Below are 7,045 nucleotides of genomic sequence, written 5' to 3' on the forward strand. Positions count from 1 at the left end.
AGGTAGAAGGCGATCAAAAACAATTGAGATTTTCCCATGTGTGTGGGTGTGAGGCTGGAATCTGATGACGTGCGTTTCCAATTTTGACCTGTGGGAGGCAACTATGTCTCAAAGTGTCTAGCGCTTGTGTGGCCTTGTCAGGTGGCTCCCTCTAGTGGTTAGACATAATTATAACAATTCAGGACCCAGAATTTTTTTTTTTTTAACATACACATTTCTTGTCCAAATTATCTTAAAAATGTTAGGATTTTCTTTCAGCTTTGAGTTTCATGTGACTAAGTCCTGGTTCTCTGATGGTAACATCACAGGGAAGCTCAGGATATCCTCACTGAACTGCAGTTGGAAGACTGGTGGGTTTATATGCTGGTTAACATTGCATGTAATAATTCTCAATGCATTGTATGTGTTACAGGAAGGCTTTAAAGTCTTTAAAGTATCCCATCCCTATGGGCAGAAGAAGCTGTGTATGTTAAAAAAAAAAAAATTCTGGGTCCTGAATTGTGCCAGATTACTCAAGTGTGTGGGATTGGTGGGAAATCAGTTAAATGAGAGTGAGAGATGGATTGAGTAGCCTAGCCTCTTGACATGCCGGGGGGTTGGCCCGCGTCCATTTGAACCCTTTCCTTTGGCATGCCTATTTGTGTATTCATATTGGTATAATATTATTTGTCACCATCAACTGAACATAATCTAACTTGCATGGGCTTGGCGACACAGGAGTCAGAACAGCGCTCAAGTTGGACCCCATTATGGAGGCCTACTCTGTCTCTGAATTAGCCTACAGTACATGTAGGCATACCGGTCCGCTGACTCTTACATTCATGCTAAAAACAGACAGGCCTAACTAGGACCCACAGACAGTGAAATTAGGTTCATCAGTAGGCTGGCTAGTCAGTTCTGTAATGTAGGTCAACTATGATCAAATTGAACTCAATGGGTGGATTGATTCTGTCTGCAAATGGCGATCTCTCCGTCTGGAAACGAAGATAAATCATTGCGTTTTGGTCAGCAGTCTCTCCTCAACTTACATCTTGCTTTATTAAACCAATATGTCAAAACATATCAGAAGGTATTGTGACTCAATTACAAAATTGCTTAAATCTATAGATCTTCTAAGATTTAGACTACAGGAGGGTGATGGGCTATATGAATTAGGAGCTATGATGTTATTTTGAATTGATTGTGCACCTTGTTATGTTATTATGCAACATGGACTCAGGGGTAGACGTAACATATTAAATGTACATAAAACACTCAAATTAGAATTATATTTTATGTTTCGTATGGTATGTCTTAATCGTGGATGTCCATCATCCATTTTGTATGATATGTTACAAATTACAATGTGTTGTGGCTCTCTAACTATAACAAACGTATCATACTCATTTGAGTTTTTCGGATTTACATTTACTATGTTAGGTCTAGTCTTTGAGACCAGGCTGTATTATGTGTAGGCCTACAGATGTGTTTTGGTTAATGATTTTTATAGTAGGTGGCAGAATTGTACTGAAATAACATACTGTATGCATGTAATCTGAAATTAGTATCTCTGTGTGAGATGGTAATCTGAATTTGTCAAACAGCACCCAGCTAATCTTCATTTGTGCCTTTGCTTCATATATGTAACAGTTCTGAAAATATATAGATTTTTTGTTATGAAATATATATATATTTTGCCATTGCATAGAATCCATATTTAGCATTCAGCACATGCACAGCTGTATCTAACAAACAATGCTACAGAGCTCACTGGGGTCTATGATCAAAAAGACAAAAACTAGGACCCAATGAAGGAAAACTGGGGAGTCAACGTTTAATAAGGAACAGACATGGAACGAGACAGTGTCAGCACACGGGTAACACAACGACATACGACAATTCATCCTGAAGCGGGGAACAGAGCTGGGGAACAGACAGATATAGGGGAGGTAATGACACAGGTGATTGAGTCCAGGTGAGTCCAATAGTTGCTGATGCGCGTGACGGGGGAAGGCAGGTGTGCGTAATGATGGTGGCAGGAGTGTGTGATGCTGGGGAGCCTGGCGCCCGGGAGCAGGCGTGACAAAAACAACATAGATCACTGAGACAAAAGGAATAGGCTATACACTGAGTATACCAAACATTAGGAACACCTTCATGAATATTCCACAAGGATGCTGGCCCATGTTGACTCCAATGCTTCCTACAGTTGGGTCAAGTTGACTGGATGTCCTTTGAGTGGTGGACCATTCTTGATACACACAGGAAACTGTTGAGTGTCAAAAATCCAGCAGCGTTGCCATTCTTGACACAAACTGATGGGCCTGCCACCTACTACCATACCCAGTTGTCTTGCCCATTCACCCTCTGAATGGCACACATACACAATCCATGTCTCAATTGTCTCAAGGTTTAAAAATCATTGCTTAACCTGTCTCCTCCCATTGATATACACTGACTGAAGTTGATTGAACAAGTGCCATCAATAAGGGATCATAGCTTTCACATGGATTCACCAGGTCAGTCTATGTCATGGAAAGAGCAGATGTTCTTAATGTTTTGTATACTCAGTGTATTTCTTGCAGCAAATATTTGACAACAAAAATGGCGCTTTGACTTTTGTTCGTATGCTTTCAAAAACACTTGCGTTGATTTATGGGCCGATTAATACATGAATACATGAATCTCGGGAAGGATTAATACATGAATACATGAATCTCGGGAAAGATTAATACATGAATACATGAATCTGAAGTTGATTGAACGCCATTAATACATGAATACATGAATCTCGCAGGAAGGATTAATACATGAATACATGAATCTCAAAAACACTTGCGTTGATTTAAAGATTAATACATGAATACATGAATCTCGGGAACGATTAATACATGAATACATGAATCTCGGGAACGATTAATACATGAATACATGAATCTCGGGAACGATTAATACATGAATACATGAATCTCGGGAACGATTAATACATGAATACATGAATCTCGGGAACGATTAATACATGAATACATGAATCTCGGGAACGATTAATACATGAATACATGAATCTCGGGAACGATTAATACATGAATGAGTAACGTAGCATTTCATGAAGCTCACTGCATTTTTTTAACACATTGCAAAAGTGAACGTGGACCCGATCATAACGCTCTCTCTTTTCTGTTTCTTATCTCTAGAACTGACTATCTTCAGGCAGTGTTTTATGACATCTATGTTGATAGTAATTAGCTTAAGATCACAACCTAGCAATATATGTCAAAATGCATCATTTATTGTGTGTATTGACAAACCAAAGGGCTGAGAGAAATTGCTTCTCCGTCCTACATCTTTGGCATTCGTTCAATGACTTCTGGAAACATGCTTCACTTTGGCCACTAGATGTCTCTAGAGTGCTTTTATACTTATGGCAAAGTGACAAGGATTATATTATCTTTGTGGCTTATTCAGTTCATAGCCTGTCCAATTATTTTTGTTATTCAGTCAGATTTTTACAATTGACTTGTCAACTTGTGTGCTTGTCCTGTCAATTTCATATGACAGCCCTGTGTTTACGCCACAGGAGGCTGCTGAGGGAAGGACGGCTTATAATGTCCGGAAAGGAACAAATGGAATGGAATCAAAACACCTGGAAACCATGTTTAGTGTATTTGATACCATTCCACTAACACCGCTCCAGCCATTACCACGAGCCTGTCCTCTCCAATTAAGGTGCCACCAACCTCCTGTGGTCTACTCCCTCTGCACAATTTTTTGTTACGCAGATGCACACCTGGGTTGTGTTCATTAGGGCACACTGTAGCAAAATGTTTTGCAATGGAAAACAAAAATGAACATTCCATTTTGGACAAGTCCAAGTAGTACCTCCATGTTGCAGTCAGTTTTCTTCTGTTTGGTGGCTAATGAACACATCCCTGATACTGCTCACCTAGTGAATGCAGGCATTGTGCTCCCAGACACAAGAAGGTGCTTCACTAGCTTTGAAAAAGAGCTCTGTTAAAACGCTTCAGCTTTTCACTAGGAAAACAGCACAATTTAAAAATCAATATCTACTTACCTTCCAGACAACCAGCCCTCAAGTCTGTTTTAAAGAGCTTCATCTATATTATTTGATGATTTTATGGAAATAATGTACTGCTTGATGTTATCAAGTGATCGATACTGTAATTACCCAGTATAGAAACGGCATAAGAAATCACAGGAGTTTGGTTGCACCTTAATTGGGGAGGACGGGCTCGTGGTAATGGCTGGAGCGGAATCAGTAGAATGGTATCAAATACAGCAATTACATGGTTTCTAGGTGTTTGATGCCATTCCATTTGCACTGTTCCCGGCCATTTATGATGAGCCATTCTCCCCTCAGCAGCCTCCTGTGTATGAAATGCTGATTTAGCTGATGAATGGTTGCTATTTCTGGATGGCGGCTATGAGAGCTCTAGTGTGAGAATACTTGCCACAACCAAACTGCACGATGATAACTTAGTTGGAGCTGGGAACAAAAATGGAAAATAATGGTGTGTCTCAAATGGTGCCCTATTCCCTATAGTGCACGACTTTTCACTAGGCTCCATAGGGAATAGGGCGCCATTTGGGATGCAGCCTATGCCTGTGTTAGTGTTGGGTCAGTGCAGAAAAGTTGTCCACATGAACTGTGTTCTACAAACAGCCATTTTTGACCACAATTCTTTAAAAAAAATGTTATTTACAACTGAGTCCGTGTACGTAGACTGCAGTTATGTCACGACGGTTAGAAATCTAGTTGAAATTCAATGGCATCCCTCAATGCCCTGCAATACAGACAGCAAGAAACATATAAGTGGACACAAACTGCACTGATACTGTCTATATACACACACACACACAATATTTATACTAAGTGAATGGGTCATTTGGGACATGGCTTCCAGTAACCGATGAGACTGTGAACTAACCTTTCAAAAGATATTAGTCTATTCAATAACAAATATGGAATGATTTGTCCCCTTACAATTTCTTGATTGATGAGCCGTTTTTTAAAATCAGCTGTGTAGTGCTCGGACAAAACCCAAAACGGACCCCAGGACCGAGTTTGGGGAAACCCTGCTCTAATGGTTGACATTCTGGGTATCCAACACATAAGCACCATTAAAATACAATGAACATTTTTACAAAACAGGTGGTCAAAACGGTTTACGTTTATGAGTAGATCGATCCTTCTGAATAGGCTTAAAATGTTTAGAGAAGTGGGCATATGCATGCATACAGCTAAGATAAACCCTAATAACAGAGGACAGCATAGATATTAACATGAAATAATGAATTATTGACATTTTTATTAAAGGCTGGCGATGAGGCCATGGTGGCTGCAGATCTCCCGCTTGGCCGGTCTGTGTGGGACAGAGTGGAAGGTTGTCACCCACCTCTGCTGTCCAATAAACCTGTCCTGTCACAAGTCCAATAATCTCTCCACCCCTCCCCCCTTCTCCTTCTGTCACCTGGATCGCTTGCCAGCAGTCTGTCTGCCAACACATGTCAATGCTGATGAGCGATATCCCATCGCTGTGAGGCAAGAGAGAGGGAGACCTTGTGGGATTTGGACTGGTGGCCTTGACGTTGCTGACTAGGCTGTGAGGGAAAGAGAAGGAGCGTGTGTTCGTGGACCCTGTCAGGGCCGTGACCAGGATCTGAGTTTTAGTGAGGTCCGGACGGACCTAAAATGATATTTGGAGAACAGCAAAACCAAGGTAAAATGACCCCAGTCATTATCACATCGGTAGCTATAGCTTCATTAACCTCAGTCGATCGACAAACACATTGCCTATTAGCTATATACAATTAGCCGCTACACATTAACTCACAGTAATTTAGCCCTGGGATCAAAAACAATAACTTAATACATACAGAGTGATCAGTGTAGGAAATAAACTATTTTATTAACAAAAAAGTAAACAAATAAGTTTGCTTTACAGATTTTTGTGGTGTGCCGTTATATAGCTAATTTCCTGCAATTCTACACATTTTGCCATGTGGTGGGGAGGAATGTTTACAGTTTACAAGCTAATGCCATGACTCATGTCATGTTCATATGATATCTGAGTGAGAGTGACTAACAAAATCAATGGGGGCCCCCTGGGCACGTGCCCTGTGTGCCCGGTTAGTATGATAGTATGATAGCTGGTTAGACTAACAATAAATTGAGATGCCATTTGAGTTCCAAAAACCAAATTCTATATTTTAAAAAATATACATTAAAAATAATCTAAAATGTATTGTCCACCGGAGCTGTTGCCAGAGAATTGAATATTCATTTTTCTACCAACGCCGTTTTGGAGAATTTGACAGTGCGTCCAACCCGGCCTAACACATACATTTACTTCGGAAAGTATTCAGACCCCTTGACTTTTTCCACATTTTGTTAATTTACAGCCTTTTCTAAAGCCTTTTTCATCCCATCTACACCAAGTCATAAGATCGAAGGAATTGTCCGTAAAGCTCTGAGACAGGATTGTGTCGAGGCACTGATCTCGGGAAGGGTACCAAAAAATGTATACAGTATTGAAGGGCCCCAAGAAAACAGTGGCCTCTATCATTCTTAAATGGAAGAATTTTTTAACCACCAAGACTCTTCCTAGAGCTGGCCGCCCAGCAAACTGAGCAATCGGGGTAGAAGGGCTTTGGTCAGGGAGGAAACCTGGCACCATCCCTACGGTGAAGCATGCTGGCGGCAGCATCATGCTGTGAGGATGTTGAGAGACGGTGGTTGGAACCAAATATTGCACATTTGGACTCATTAGACCAAAGAACAGATTTCCACCAGTCTAATGTCCATTGCTCATGTTTCTTGGCCCAAGCAAGTCTCTTCTTATTATTGGTGTCCTTTAGTAGAGGTTTCTTTGCAGCAATTCAACCATGAAGGTCTGATTCACGCAGTCTCCTCTGAACAGTTGAGATGTGTCTGTTACTTGAACTGTGTGAAGCATTTATTTGGGCTGCAATTTGTGAGACTGGTAACTCTAATGAACATATCCTCTGCAGCAGAGGTAACTTTGGGTCTTCCTCTCCTTTGGTGGTC

Source organism: Oncorhynchus nerka, linkage group LG5 (assembly GCF_034236695.1).
Source record: "Oncorhynchus nerka isolate Pitt River linkage group LG5, Oner_Uvic_2.0, whole genome shotgun sequence".
NCBI classification, from domain to species: Eukaryota; Metazoa; Chordata; class Actinopteri; order Salmoniformes; family Salmonidae; genus Oncorhynchus; species Oncorhynchus nerka.